Below are 15,716 nucleotides of genomic sequence, written 5' to 3' on the forward strand. Positions count from 1 at the left end.
CTATTAAAGGCATCTCGCATTGAAGTCCGTGCCAAATTTCGCGCGTCTGTAAATTTGAGCCAGTCTTCGGGATTTCGCGTTCTTCTGAACATCGCAAGCTTTTTCCGTTGCCTCTGCAACAGCGTTCGGACCTGTTTTGTGTACCACGGGGGATCAGTTCCATCTCTTACCAATTTATGAGGTATGAATCTCTCAATTGTTGTTGCTGCTATATCTTTGAATTTCAGCCACATCTCGTCTACATTTGCATAGTCAGTTCGGAAGGAATGGAGATTGTCTCTTAGCAAGGCTTCTAGTGACACTTTATCCGCTTTTTTAAATAAAATTATTTTGCGTTTGTTTCTGGTGGATTTGGAAGAAACGGTATTGGGCCTAGCTACAACGATCTTGTGATCACTAATCCCTGTATCAGTCATGATGATCTATATCAGCTCTGGATTGTTTGTGGCTAAGAGTTCAAGTGTGTTTTCGCAACCATTTACAACTCGCGTGGGTTCCTGGACTAACTGCTCGAAATAATTTTCGGAGAAAGCATTTAGGACAATCTCGGAAGATGTTTTCTGCCTACCACCGGTTTTGAACAAGTATTTTTGCCAACATATCGAGGGAAGGTTGAATTCCCCACCAACTATAACCGTATGAGTGGGGTATTTATTTGTTACGAGACTCAAATTTTCTCTGAACTGTTCAGCAACTATAACATCGGAGTCTGGGGGTCGGTAGAAGGAGCCAATTATTAACTTAGTTCGGCTGTTAAGTATAACCTCCACCCATACCAATTACACGGAGTATCTAGTTCGACTTCGCTACAAGATAAACCACTACTGACAGACACAAACACTCCACCACCAATTCTGCCTAATCTATCTTTCCTGATTACCGTCTGAGACTTCGTAAAAATTTCTGCAGAACTTATTTCAGGCTTTAGCCAGCTTTCTGTACCTATAACGATTTCAGCTTCTGTTCTTTCTATTACCGCTTGAAGCTCAGGGACTTTCCCAGCACAACTACAACAATTTACAACCACAATTACGACTGTTCCTTGATCCAAGCACGTCCTGTATTTGCCATGCACCCTTTGAGATTGCAGCCCACCCCGTACTTTCCCGAGGCCTTCTAACCTAAAAAACCGTCCAGTCCGCGCCACACAGCCTCCGCTACCCGTGTAGCCGCCAGCTGAGTGTAGTGAACTCCTGACCTATTCAGCGGAACCCGAAACCCCACCACCCTACGGCGCAAGTCAAGGAATCTGCAACCAACACAGTCGTAAAACCGTCTGAGCCTCTGATTCAGACCCTCCACCCGGATCTGCACCAAAGGTCGGTTCTGTCAACGATGCTGCAGATGGTGAGCTCTGCCTTCATCACGTAAGCAAGACCGGCAGCCTTCACCAAATCAGATAGCCACTGGAATCCAGAGAGAATTTCCTCAGATCCAAAGCGACACATGTCATTAGTGCCGACATGTGCCACCACCTGTGCTCTTCATGGCATCCGGAAGGACCCTTTCCACATCAGGAATGACTCCACGCGGAATGCACACGGATTTCACATTGGATTTCTTCCCCTCCTTAGCCGCCGGACCTTGAAGGCTGAGAATCATCCTCTGAAACAGGGCAGGAGGGTGCATCTGGCTCAGCCAGAGACAGTGCCTGAAACCTGTGATATGGCGACTGCATTTTGGGATTCGCAAGGGATAATCCTCATCGACTATCTGGAAATGGATAAAACTATTACTGGTGCATAGTATTCATCGTTATTGGACCGTTTGAAAAGCGAGCTACGAGAAAACGCGAGCGACTGGATCGCAAAAATAGTACTTTTCCATAACGACAATGCACCAGCACACACCTCAGCAGTTGTGGTCGCAAAATTAATGGAAATAGAATTCCAACTCGTTTCACATCCCCCTATTCTCCATACTTGGCTCTCTCGGACTTCTATTTGTTCCCCAATTTGAAGAAATGGCTGGCGGTACAACGATTTTATTCAACCGAGGAGGTGATTGCAGCAACTAATAGCTATTTTGCAGACTTGGACAATTCCTACTATTCGGAAGGGATCAACAAATTAGAACAGCGTTGCACGAAGTGTATAAGTCAAAAAGGAGACTTTGTCGAAAAATAAAAATAGGTTTACCCCCAAACACATAAGTACGAGGGCATTTCGAAAAGTAAAGATACAATGGCTCGCAGTCCTTAAATAGAACATATGCTTAGAAAACGTCAGTTAAATCTTATTAACTGGATTATTTGTTATTTTTCGATATAATCACCCCCGTTATCCAAATATTTTTTAAGTCGGTGCACAAGCTTTTGTATCCCACAGTCATAGAAGGTTGCCGCCTGTTGTCGGACACACATTTCAACTTCATCTTTGATCTCTTCACCGTCATGGAATGATTTTCCACCAAGATATGGCTTCAGGTAACGGAAGATATGGAAGTCGGTGGGCGCAAGGTCCAGGCTGTATGGCGGATGGTCCAATATGTCCAATTTGAATTGTTTGAGTAGTGCTTTGGTTACGAGCGCTGTGTGAGGCCGAGCGTTGTCATGAAGCAAGCAGACTCCACTTGTCAGCATTCCCCTGCATTTGTTTTGAATTGCTCATCGAAGACGTTTCAAAGTCTGTCAATATGCAGCAGCATTAATTGTCGTTCCAGGAGGCATAAATTCCAGCAGAAGAATGACTTGTCTGTCCCAAAAAACAGAAGCCATGACTTTCTTCGCTGAAATCGACGTTTTGCATTACTTGGATTTTGGTAAATTCGAATGGCGCCATTGTTTTGATTGCTGCTTGGATTCAGGTTTATGGCGATAAACCCACGTCTGTCACCTGTCACGATGTGATCAAGGAACCCATCACCTGCTTCAGAGTAGCGTGTGAGGAAGTCGAGTTTCTATTTGTTTTCTTCCGTTAACAGTTTTGGAACCCAGCGCGCAAACAATTTCCTGTACCCTAATTTGACAGTGACAGAGTCATAAAGAGTTGTCATTGACACGTCCGGTATGGTTCAAATGGCTCTGAGAAATGTGGGACTTAACAGCTATGGTCATCAGTCCCCTAGAACTTAGAATTACTTAAACCTAACTAACCTAAGGACATCACACAACACCCAGTCATCACGAGGCAGAGAAAATCCCTGACCCCACCAGGAATCGAACCCGGGAACCCTGGCGCGGGAAGCGAGAACGCTACCGCATGACCACGAGCTGCGGACGCACGGACGGTATGACCTGATGCAATTCTTTCAATGTGAGACGTCTATTTGCACGAATTGCTTCCTCTGTTCTCCGAAGAAGGGCATCAGAGATCACAGATGGCCGACCCGTTCTTTTTTCGTCATGAACATCGGTCTTACCGACAGAAAAATGACGATACCATTTAGTTATATTTTGTCGATTCATATTGTTCCCATAATCAGAAACAATTTCTTCTTGAATATCCGCTGGTCGCTGACCTTTTGCATGAAGAAAACGTACGACGGAGCGCACTTCGCATTTGGCGGGATTCTGAATCGGCGCAGCCATTTTAAACACGACCTACTCCAACCAGAAGCAACGTTCAACTGCCGAACGACCGCGAAGAGAAAGCTAACGGTTCAAGATTAACACCAGTGTTGCCAACTTGCTCGCCAAAACACTTCTGGCGTAGGTGTGTTTTTACTTTACAAAATACCCTCGTAATTTTTATTTTTGCACGGACTTTTCAAACGCCCCTTGTATCCCTTTGGTGTTATCTTGTGATAGTATGTAAAATAAATAATCATTTCACGAATCTGGGAGAGGTGCATTTCGCTTAAACTTCGACCGTCCGGCGACGTCAAACCGGAGGGTGGACCAGCCATTAATCCATCCGCGTGTTGGCCACGGCGGCCGGTGTTTCGCAACACGCAGTCACGCCGCGAGTAGCAGCAGCAGCGGCGGCAGCAGCAGCAGCGGCAGCTCTAAACAAAACTCGCCGCGGCACAACTCTGGCGAGGGCAGCGGCCTCCCGCTCACTTTTGTCCCCGGCCGCGTAGCCGAGTCGGATAATTACTGTGATTAATCTGCTCCGCCGCGCAACGCCGCTGCCGAGGCATCACGGAACGCTGGCTGGCGCGGCGGTGGTGGCAGCAGTGGGGCGGGGGTGTGGCCCGGCAGCCTACCGAAAATTAGTCCCGGCGACCCCGCCAGTTTCTGACGCGACGCCTCTTTGACTGATCAAGCAATTAATCACGTTATCTGTTTGAGCGTCTTTATCGCGGCGTGGTTTTGTTAAGGCCCCTACGTCCGGGAATCTGTCGGCGGGGAAGAGGGAGGGGGGGGGGGGGGGGCAGAGGGAAAGGCGGTTGGGGTTGAGGAAGCTCCCAGCTGAAGCAGGGGAGAGCCGCTTCGCTGGAGAGCACCAGCGGCTGAGGGCTTTTAAGGCGACCGCTAACTGGCGGAGCAGCACGAGGCGTGTTGTTCAGCAGGCAGGCGCTTCCCCACGCCGAGGAAGGGCTGACACCACCCACTTCTACAGGGGTGAGGCAAATGAGAACCCTAAATGTGTGTCGAAGACTAGCAAAAGTTGCGTCAGGGTCCTGTAAGCTTTCAGACAGGTTCCCAACAGCGAATGTAGTATATTACTTTCGTAACTCTCCGGTCTTGCTACACCTGATCACTTCGCACCTATGTTATTGCGGTGACTGCACCATTTACCACGGCCCACTTCGATACCACGCGACATCTGAATTGCTACAGGGCTTGGTGCTTAGTGGCTAACAGCTCCCTACTAGCTAGAAGTCACACTACTCGCAACGCATAACGTATCATTCTATAGATATACAGGGTGATCAAAAAGTCAGTATAAATTTGAAAACTTAATAGACCACGGAATAATGTAGATAGAGAGGTAAAAATTGACACACATGCTTGGAATGACATGGGGTTTTATTAGAACAAAAAAAAGTTCACAAAATGTCCGACATATGGCGCTGGACAGCAAAACTGCTAGCGTGACGGGTGAGAGGTACGCCGATATGTTACAGACTCGCATCATCCCCAGCCTGGCTGATAAAAACAAGCTGGAACGTAGGATGTTTATGCAGGATGGCGCTCTACCCCATATTGCTAGATGCGTGAAATATCTCTTGCGCGTGTCGTTTGGTGATGATCGTGTGCTCAGCCGCCACTTTCGTCATGCTTGACCTCCCAGGTCCCCAGACCTCAGTCCGTGTGATTATTGGCTTTGGTGTTAACTGAAGTCGCAAGTGTATCGTGATCGACCGACATCTCTAGTGATGCTGAAAGACAACATCCGACGCCAATGCCTCATCATAACTCCGGACATGCTTTACAGTGCTGTTCACAACATTATTCCTCGACTACAGTTATTGTTGAGGAATGATGGTGGACATATTGAGCATTTCCTGTAAAGAACAACATCTTTGCTCTGTCTTACTTTGCTATGCTAATTATTGCTATTCTGATCAGATGAAGAGCCATCTGTCGGACATTTTTTGAACGTTTGTATTTTTTTGGTTCTAATAAAACCCCATGTCATTCCAAGCATATGTGTCAATTTGTACCTCTTTATCTAAATTATTCCGTGATTTATTCAGTTTTCAAATTTATACTGACTTTTTGATCACCCGGTGTATAATACTTTTCGACACCTGAGCCCATGTGGTTTAACTGTTCTGTATAAATCAACATAAATATTCTAGGACTTGGCTACACACGTGTAATGAACCTACCTCAGAAATTGCAACATTTCGTGTATTGGAGTGTGGCTCAGTGGGTACTGTCCTAAGGATATAATAAAATTGAGAAATGAAAAACAACAACAAGCATAACACGTTTTATAGACGGCTGACACTGAAAATGAAACCTTCTGGATTTTTAGGCGGCATCATGTTGCTCATATATAATAGACATCACGACATCTCTCCTGCTTTTCAGGATCTTGTGTTGTGTTGGTTCAGATAACCATTAAAAGAAGATTTTTCCTCCTCGTTGAGAAGCCATCGTAAAGGAGTCACATAAATCAATAGTGAGAATTTTCGGCATCAGTTGTCGACAATGTGTCATATACGCTGAAGAGGCAAAGTAACAGGTACACCTGCCTAATATCGTGTAGGGCCTCCGCGAGCAAGTATAAGTACCGCTACACGACGTGGCATGGACTCGACTAACGTCTGAAATAGTGCTAGAGGGTACTGGTATCATGAATCCTGCAGGGTTGTCCATAAAGCCGTAAGAGTAGGAAGGGGTGGAGATCTCTTCTGAACAGCACGTTGCAAGGCATTCCATGTATGCTCAATAATCATCCTGTCCGGGGAGTTTGGTGGAGAGGGAAGTGTTTAAACTCAGAAGAGTGTTCCCGGAGAAACTCTGTAACAATACTGGACTTGTGGGGTGTCGCAGTGTCCTGCTGGAATGTCCTGCTGAAAAGTCTGTCGGAGTGCACAATGGACATGAATGGATGCAGGTGATCAAACAGGATGCTTATGTACCTGTCACCTGTCAGAGTCGTATCTAGACGTATCAGAGGTCCATCCCGTATCACTCCAAGTGCACACGTCCCACGCCATTTCAGGGCCTCCTTCAGCTTTAACAGTCCCCTGCTAACATGCAGAGTCCGTGGATTTATGAGGTTTTGTTCATACACGTACACGTCCATCCACTCGATATTATTTGAAACGAGATTAGTCCGACCGGGCAACATGTTTCCAGTCATCAACAGTGAAATGTCGCTGTTGATGGGCCTAGGCGAGGCGTAAAGCTTTAAGTTGAGCAGTCATTAAGGGTACACAGATGGGCCTTCGGCTCCGAAAGCCCATATCAATGACGTTTCGTTGAATGGTTTGTATACTGACACTTGTTGATGGTCTAGTACTGAAGTCTGCAGAAATTTGCTTGATGGTTGCACTTGTGTCACATTGAATGATTTTCTTCAGTTGTCTTTGGTCCCTTTCTTGCAGAATCTTTCTCCGGCCGCAGCGATGTCGGAGATTTTATGTTTTACCGGGTTCGTGATATTCACAGTACAATCGTGAAATGGTCGTACCTGAAAATCTCCACTTCATCGATACCTCGGAAATGCTAAGTCCCTTCGCTTCTGCGCCGACTGTAACTCCATTTTCAAACACACTCAAATCTTGGTAACCTGCCATTGTAGCAGCAGTAACCGATCTAACAACTGCACCAGGCCCTTTTTGGCTTACATAGGCCTTGCCAACAGAAGCCCCATATTCTGCCTGTTCACATATGTATGTGTTTGAATACGTATGCCTATAGCAGTTTCTTTGACGCTTCAATATATTTAACACTGTATGTTCCCGGACTACATTATACCGTCGTGACTTTAAATACATAATAATAAAATAAATAAGTCCCGAAACATTTTGTGGTGTCACCGCCAGACACCACACTTGCTAGGTGGTAGCCTTTAAATCGGCCGCGGTCCATTAGTATACGCCGGACCCGCGTGTCGCCACTGTCAGTGACTGCAGACCGAGCGCCACCACACGGCAGGTCTAGTGAGACGTTCTAGCACTCGCCCCAGTTGTACAGCCGACTTAGCCAGAGATGGATCACTGACAGCTACGCTCTCATTTGCCAAGACGATAGTTAGCATAAGCTTCAGCTACGTCATTTGCTACGACCTAGCAAGGCGCCATAGCATTTCATATTATTTTATATTGTGGTTATAACATGTACCATCAAAAGAGAGTTATCTACAATTGTGGATTAAAGTTAAGTATTACATCAACTACGTACTTTATTTGCTACTATTAATTCCTTTAACTGTTCCAGACCTCACGCCAATCTGCGTGTGCTTAACGTGTGCCTTTCGGCTTTCTCTCATTGTGACTTGACTGTCTTGCCAAGTCACAACACATTTTGTGGTGTATGTGTCACACATTTTCGACAGCGAGTGTCGAACGTTCTCAGTACTTAACCAGAACATTTTGTCTTATATTTCATTGTCTTACACTATACTGAACGATGGCTGTATTTACAATAAACTTTCATAACCATTACATACACCTTAAAGTAAAACGGTATCAAAATATGGAAAGACCACGAGAAACGCACGCATGAACATAAATGTAGATGCTGGTCTAGCGTCCGCAGCTCGTGGTTGTGCGGTAGCGTTCTCGCTTGCCACGCCAGGGTTCCCGGGTTCGATTCCCGGCGGGGTCAGGAATCTTCTCTGCCTCGTGATGACTGGGTCTTGTGTGATGTCCTTAGGTTAGTTAGGTTTAAGTAGTTCTAAGTTCTAGGGGACTGATGACCACAGATGATAAGTACCATATTGCTCAGAGCCACTTGAACAATTTTTTTTTTTCTGGCCTAGCTCGCAAGTTACGCTGTTGTATTTTACCAAGACGGCAACTACTGTATGCAATGCGCTCTATATGTTTCAACTTATCAATTGTGGTCAGAACAGTGTTATGTGTCGTTGTGAATGCGTCATGAATTCGAACGTGTGCAAATTGGTGGTACTCTTATGGTGGTTTCTTCCGTAGCCAAGGTAGCCGAGTTGTTTGGTGTTTCAAGACGGACCGTATAGAAAATTTATACCGCGTACAGGGAATGCGGGAAGGTATCATCAACTAAGTCACTGCCAGAGGTTGCGTTGAGTGCACGAGACGGACCTTCATTGAAACATATTGTGACGAAAAATAAGAGAACGACAAATGCAAAAGTCACTGCAGGATTGACTGTCAGCTCCAAAACAACACCTAGGGATTTCCATAGGCAGGGAATTGTTCGACGAGCTGGAATTCAAAAACCACTCCTCGGTGATGTGAAAGCTCGTAACAGGAAAACGTGGAGTCAGATCCATAAAACCTGCACCGTGGTGCAATGGTAAAATGTCATTTCGTCGGACAAATCTTGTAGTACACGACTCCCAAATTCTGGCCAAGTTCACGTCCCAAGTGTCTAACATGGCGGGCATTTGGCGATGACTTGGGCAACCATATCGTGGTGTTTCATGGGCCCCAGGTTTTCTCTAAAAGCTCAAATTAGTGCCAGCGATTATATGACAATTTTAGCTGATCCGGTCCATCCCATTGTGCAATGTTTGGTCCCCAATTGTGGTGCTGTGTTCCTTTTGGAAAGCGTTCCTCCGTAATCTTAAGAAGTTACGTATATTTCACATCTGATTTGAGATCTAGACAGCATAAAACTCTCTCAATTTTTGGGACCGTCATAATTTACACGATATAAAATTGCAGTGTTCATCCAGCACTGCCAGAATTTCACTTGTCACAACGATTGTGAACACAGGTCTCTGCACAGTTGATCTGTTGCGTGTAAAGGAGAGTGTGGTGTCTCCTTCAGTCATTTTCGCCAGTATTCAGTAGCCCTCTAATTTCTTTTACAGAGCAGGGATGCACCTTCTCTTTCTATCTTCGCTTATTCAGCATCGTATGTTAAAAATATTTTGCGATGTACTACAACTGCTCGACATCCCCGACATTCATGGTTTACTTTTTACTTTATTCTCCGAACCTCAGTTGAGAAATCTGGAACTTCTTGGAGGGGACATTGGTTATGGCCCCGTTTAGTCCTCCCCTACAACCCCCCCCCCCCCCTAGTCCCTCATTAGATTGGTGCCTACGATTATCAAGATTTTCTTATCTTGTCTCTGAAGTGATACCGGCTGAGGGAACACAAATTGTAAATTTGCACCACCTCTCATCACTCGAAAAATCACCACATTCAAACTGTTTCCCAAGCCCGTTATTTACAAGGAAGTACTTCTCCGTTTCTTAAGCAATTGCGGAACAGAAGCGACACGTTAGGAAGAATGTAGTAATTCTAAGGAGAGAGCTGCTTTCTGGACGATAACTACATTTTCTTCTCATTATCGGCACAGTAGCCTTGAGGTATTGAAGGTTCCTCATGGATTCAGGAAGATGTCGCTTCATTAATTATAGAGTTTCTAAATATCAATAGTAAATGTAGCAGGCGTTTACTTTTATACTTCATGTTGTTACCACAAAGCATGTGCATGATACATAAGCCTACATCAACAACATACTTTGTTTACCACCGACATACAATGGCAACCTCATACAACTCACTAACACCATAGATTGTATACGGTGTATCACAATTAATGGTATAAATTGCTACAGTTGAAAGTATACGATACTAGAAGTAAGAAGTCTCAGTTCCAATGAACTCCAAAATCCACACCTTAAAAAGTGATGAGCGCTTATTCATCTTCGATTCTCTGAAAAAAATCTCTTGTACTCCATTCTCTATGCTTTCCATGTTCTGGGAGGAGGTATTAGGGGCAAAATAAGAAAACGTTCAGGTAAACATGGGCTCTAAAACGCAGACCTTAAGAGCTACGAGCACTTCCTCAGCAGATGAGATGTGTTTCACAGTAGCATTTACGCCATTAATTATGGTACACCTTGCTTACATATCATAGTGATTCCTTTACATAACAAATTAGTTACTTATTTATCATCTGATTTGGAAGTTCATCATAAATAATTTTAATGTCGATGACTCGCACCTCCGTAGCTTAGTTGTCAGTGTAGATTGCTCCATGTGGAGGACCCGGATTCGAATGCTGGTACTGCCAAAGACTTTTTCTTGGTGGGACGATGTGACCGATGTGTACTTAGGTTTGCGATGCCAATTGAGGGGGGGGGGGGGGGAGAGGAGGAGGGTGTTTGAGTAGAAGAGGCTGTCAAGCCCAAACGATGACACCTGCCGGAAGAGCGGTGTGCTGACTCAATGCCCCTCCATACCGCATCCACATGGTGTCACATGACATCGCGCAGTCTTCATGGACTGATCGCGGAGTTTCATTTCGTTTTCCACTTTCAGTTTTTCAAAAAAAGTCGATGACTTAAAATGGAAACAAAACTGCATAATTAAATTACGAAATAAATATAATGTATGAAAAATAATCAGGTCATTTAGAAAATACAAGAACTAATATTATTCATAGCTGTGTTATTACGAAGGCGTGCTGACAAGTAATGCGACCGAAATTTAATGGGAAAACTTTCAAAGCATTTTCTATAAAACAAATGCTATTAGCATTCTACATATTTACTTCTTAACAAAGTCACCCTGGTGACGAACACAGTTCCTTCAATAAGAGACCACTTTGTTGATATCGTCACTGTCGAATGTTAGACTTCGTTGCCAGAGCAACAACCTCGTCTCTGCTTGCACCGCCTAATCACAATCAAAGTGCAATCCTCGAAGGTTTTCTTTAGGGTTTGTAAACAGATGAAAATCGGATGTTGCCATGTCTGGAGAGCATGGAGGCCATCGATGACAGTGAACCCAATGCGTCGGATGGCTGCAGGCGTCGCATCTCTCATGTGGGGTCTGGCATTTTAATACTGAAGGACACAATGCTCCATGTGTGTACGATCTTTTCCAGTTCGTGCTTTCAGTTTTCTGTGGCTTTTGCAATATCTTGAAGAGTTAATGGTGCCGAATTAGGCAAGAATGCTAAATACACCTTGAACATCCCTAAACACTGTGAGCACTACTTTGGCTGCTGATGACATGGTCTTGAACTATATTGGCAACAGCGATCCTTTGTGGAGGAACTTCACTGATGCTCTCTTGTTCTCAGAGTCAAAATGGTGAATTCAGCTTTCATTACCTGTCACAGTTATGTTAAGGGGATCACCGTCGTCACGCTCAAAGTACAAAAGAAATAGTAGTCAGATACCCAATCTCCTGAGATTTATGTCAGGAGTCGGCACTAGAGGGACCCACCGTACAGACGATTTTCCATACCACAGTTCTACAATGGTATCCTGTACACGCTCTCGTGATATACCATACTAACCTGAGAGCTGTGTAAGTTTTATCCCAAGATTTTCCCTGATGAGTTCGTCGGTCCGTTTCCTATGAGTCATGTCAGCTGCCGTACGCGGTTGTACACTTCGAGTTCAGCCACACACGTTAAGGTAAGCATCACCATTAGGAGCACGAACAGACCAACGTCGCACATTAGTGATTTCGATCATCTCCGTACGTAGCTTCCATTCTTCTATAGATTTCAATTGAAGATACGTTTTTTGCGGATAGAAACTCGATTACTGCACGCTGCTTGTCACACTACGACTTACCAGCGTCACACACCGCCTTATCAGAGGCTACAATTCAGAGCCCTCTAGCGACAGAGAGTTGCAACTTGCATCAGCCATACGGGATGGTCGACCGAATGATATGAATCACATATATTACTTCAGCACAATCGAGAACAGAATAAAAAAATCGAAGACAATACTTTTCAGCACTCTCGGAAAATTGTACGGAATGGGAAGTAATAATTTTGTAGTTTGTTTGTATCGTATGATAAAAATTTGAGGTGCACCTGGCAGTCCTTTTCTTAAATGTACTATATGTATCGAAAGATAAGCCGTTGATCATCTTCAGTACAGGTCCAACCTTCATTTCCTGAGTATGGGATTGACTTTGACTTAGATAATTTCCCATAGTATCTCACGTTTCAATGATTGGCTCGAATCTCTGCGGGAGGGAGTTGGATTCTCCGTGTTGCACGAACAGCAGTCACTGCACACATGCCTGGGGCATCCTGCCACATAACGGATAAGGCGGCCTTCACTGCTGGCGCCGAGCTCCCCTCTATCGCAGCTGGACGTCTCCTCGCCGCTATCGGCCACAGTCTGATGCCTGCGACGGCCGCCTGCAGCTCCCATGGGACTGCAACCCTCACAGCCCTGCTTGCACTCCGTCCCCGGTGAAGAGCTACAGCTCTGGGGGGGCACAGCTCAACGCTGCTTATCAACCGATGGACGTCGTAGTAGCAGAAGAGGATATGGCCACGCGGCACAACATGTGCTGCTGGCGATAGCAGGAGATGGTACGATCATTTTGCTATGGACTGGAGATATGGGACAGAACGCAGTAAATGCTCAGTTTTTTCAAAACAAAGCTGTGGTATCGCTGTTTGAAATCACTAATAGCGCAAGGAGGAGAAGGTTCTCTGTGGAATCAGTGGAAACACTGACATGAGCAAGAGATAGTGCGATAGGACATGTGTTAAGAGGTTCAGGAATATTGTCACTTCCACGATGTCAGCCAGTCAGCATGGCCGCTACGGTTACAGGTTCGAATCCTGCCTCGGGCATGAATGTGCGTGATGTCCTTACGTTAGTTAGGTTTAAGTAGTTCTATGTCCTAGGGGACTGATGACCTCAGATGTTAAGTCCCATAGTGCTCAGAGCCTTTTGAAGCAATCCATGATGTCAGAAGGTCCTGTACGTGGAGAGAGAGACTGGAATACATCCAACAAATAATTAAGGGTGGTGGATGCACGAAGAGTTGGCACAGGAGAGGAATTCATGGCTGGTTGCATCACATGACAGATAACTTAAAAATGTATAAATAAATAAATTATAATATGTGTATTTAAAATATTATGTGTACTTAAAATTTTATAGTCCTTCCAGGTTGCATGTACCAGCGCCAAAACGTTAATGACAGATGAAAAATTACACTCCTGGAAATGGAAAAAAGAACACATTGACACCGGTGTGTCAGACCCACCGTACTTGCTCCGGACACTGCGAGAGGGCTGTACAAGCAATGATCACACGCACGGCACAGCGGACACACCAGGAACCGCGGTGTTGGCCGTCGAATGGCGCTAGCTGCGCAGCATTTGTGCACCGCCGCCGTCAGTGTCAGCCAGTTTGCCGTAGCATACGGAGCTCCATCGCAGTCTTTAACACTGGTAGCATGCCGCGACAGCGTGGACGTATGTGCATTTGACGGACTTTGAGCGAGGGCGTATAGTGGGCATGCGGGAGGCCGGGTGGACGTACCGCCGAATTGCTCAACACGTGGGGCGTGAGGTCTCCACAGTACATCGATGTTGTCGCCAGTGGTCGGCGGAAGGTGCACGTGCCCGTCGACCTGGGACCGGACCGCAGCGACGCACGGATGCACGCCAGGACCGTAGGATCCTACGCAGAGCCGTAGGGGACCGCATCGCCACTTCCCAGCAAATTAGGGACACTGTTGCTCCTGGGGTATCGGCGAGGACCATTCGCAACCGTCTCCATGAAGCTGGGCTACGGTCCCGCACACCGTTAGGCCGTCTTCCGCTCACGCCCCAACATCGTGCAGCCCGCCTCCAGTGGTGTCGCGACAGGCGTGAATGGAGGGACGAATGGAGACGTGTCGTCTTCAGCGATGAGAGTCGCTTCTGCCTTGGTGCCAATGATGGTCGTATGCGTGTTTGGCGCTGTGCAGGTGAGCGCCACAATCAGGACTGCATACGACCGAGGCACACAGGGCCAACACCCGGCATCATGGTGTGGGGAGCGATCTCCTACACTGGCCGTACACCACTGGTGATCGTCGAGGGGACACTGAATAGTGCACGGTACATCCAAACCGTCATCGAACCCATCGTTCTACCATTCCTAGACCGGCAAGGGAACTTGCTGTTCCAACAGGACAATGCACGTCCGCATGTATCCCGTGCCACCCAACGTGCTCTAGAAGGTGTAAGTCAACTACCCTGGCCAGCAAGATCTCCGGATCTGTCCCCCATTGAGCATGTTTGGGACTGCGGTCTGCACGTCCAGCACGAACGCTGGTCCAACTGAGGCGCCAGGTGGAAATGGCATGGCAAGCCGTTCCACAGGACTACATCCAGCATCTCTACGATCGTCTCCATGGGAGAATAGCAGCCTGCATTGCTGCGAAAGGTGGATATACACTGTACTAATGCCGACATTGTGCATGCTCTGTTGCCTGTGTCTATGTGCCTGTGGTTCTGTCAGTGTGATCATGTGATGTATCTGACCCCAGGAATGTGTCAATAAAGTTTCCCCTTCCTGGGACAATGAATTCACGGTGTTCTTATTTCAATTTCCAGGAGTGTACATGCACCTTAAGACAGGCAACCCACCTCGTCTCATTCTTCGCAGATGCGGTTGTTGTAAGCTGGGTTGCAGATCTTAACCCTTTAACTGCTCCGGAAGTGTAAACACGTCCCTGTCTGGAACTCTGAACGTGTCTACGCGTAGACGCGCGCGTTAAAACGTCCAGAGCAGTTATAGGGTTAAGGTGTACGGAATATTTTCTGGACCAGTATTATGAGGATTGTCATTTTTTTCAAGCTACGATTGGGCACGAAACGGAAAACAGAGTGAAAATCAACAATGTCTTATTTGCAATATTTAGCTACACATCCCGAAACTCCTGTACATAGTCGCTGCTCCAACTTACATATCTGTCATAGCGCAGTACTAACGTCCCAATACCATCGACGTAGATGCCAGCCGCCTGCGCTTTCAGCCATCTCTCTACGCTTGTTTGCAGCTCTTTGTCTGTGCCAAAATGTTCTCATGGTGCGTCCGCGTGTGAGCAAGGAGCCAAAAATCGGAGGGAGCCAAGTCGAATCTGTTTGGCAAGTGATCAAACACTTCCCATAACGCTTGAGTGGAGTCTTGGTTGTAGCTGCAACGTGTGGCTGATCATTGATACGAAAGACTGTGTCTGATATCAACATTATTCATCGTTTGTCCTGAATTGCTCTTCGTATACGATTTCATCAAATCACCTGATCCTCTCGCTGAACAAGATTATGTTCAGACATGATTCTTTTACTGACTGCCTGCAGCAGTACGCCCTCCTTCAAAGTTGCTGCACCACTCTCACACATCTCTGTCATGCATGACAGTTATGTGGCCTGCATGACATCAGGTGTAGACCTCAG

This window comes from Schistocerca piceifrons, chromosome 4 (genome assembly GCF_021461385.2).
Source record: "Schistocerca piceifrons isolate TAMUIC-IGC-003096 chromosome 4, iqSchPice1.1, whole genome shotgun sequence".
Taxonomy (NCBI): domain Eukaryota; kingdom Metazoa; phylum Arthropoda; class Insecta; order Orthoptera; family Acrididae; genus Schistocerca; species Schistocerca piceifrons.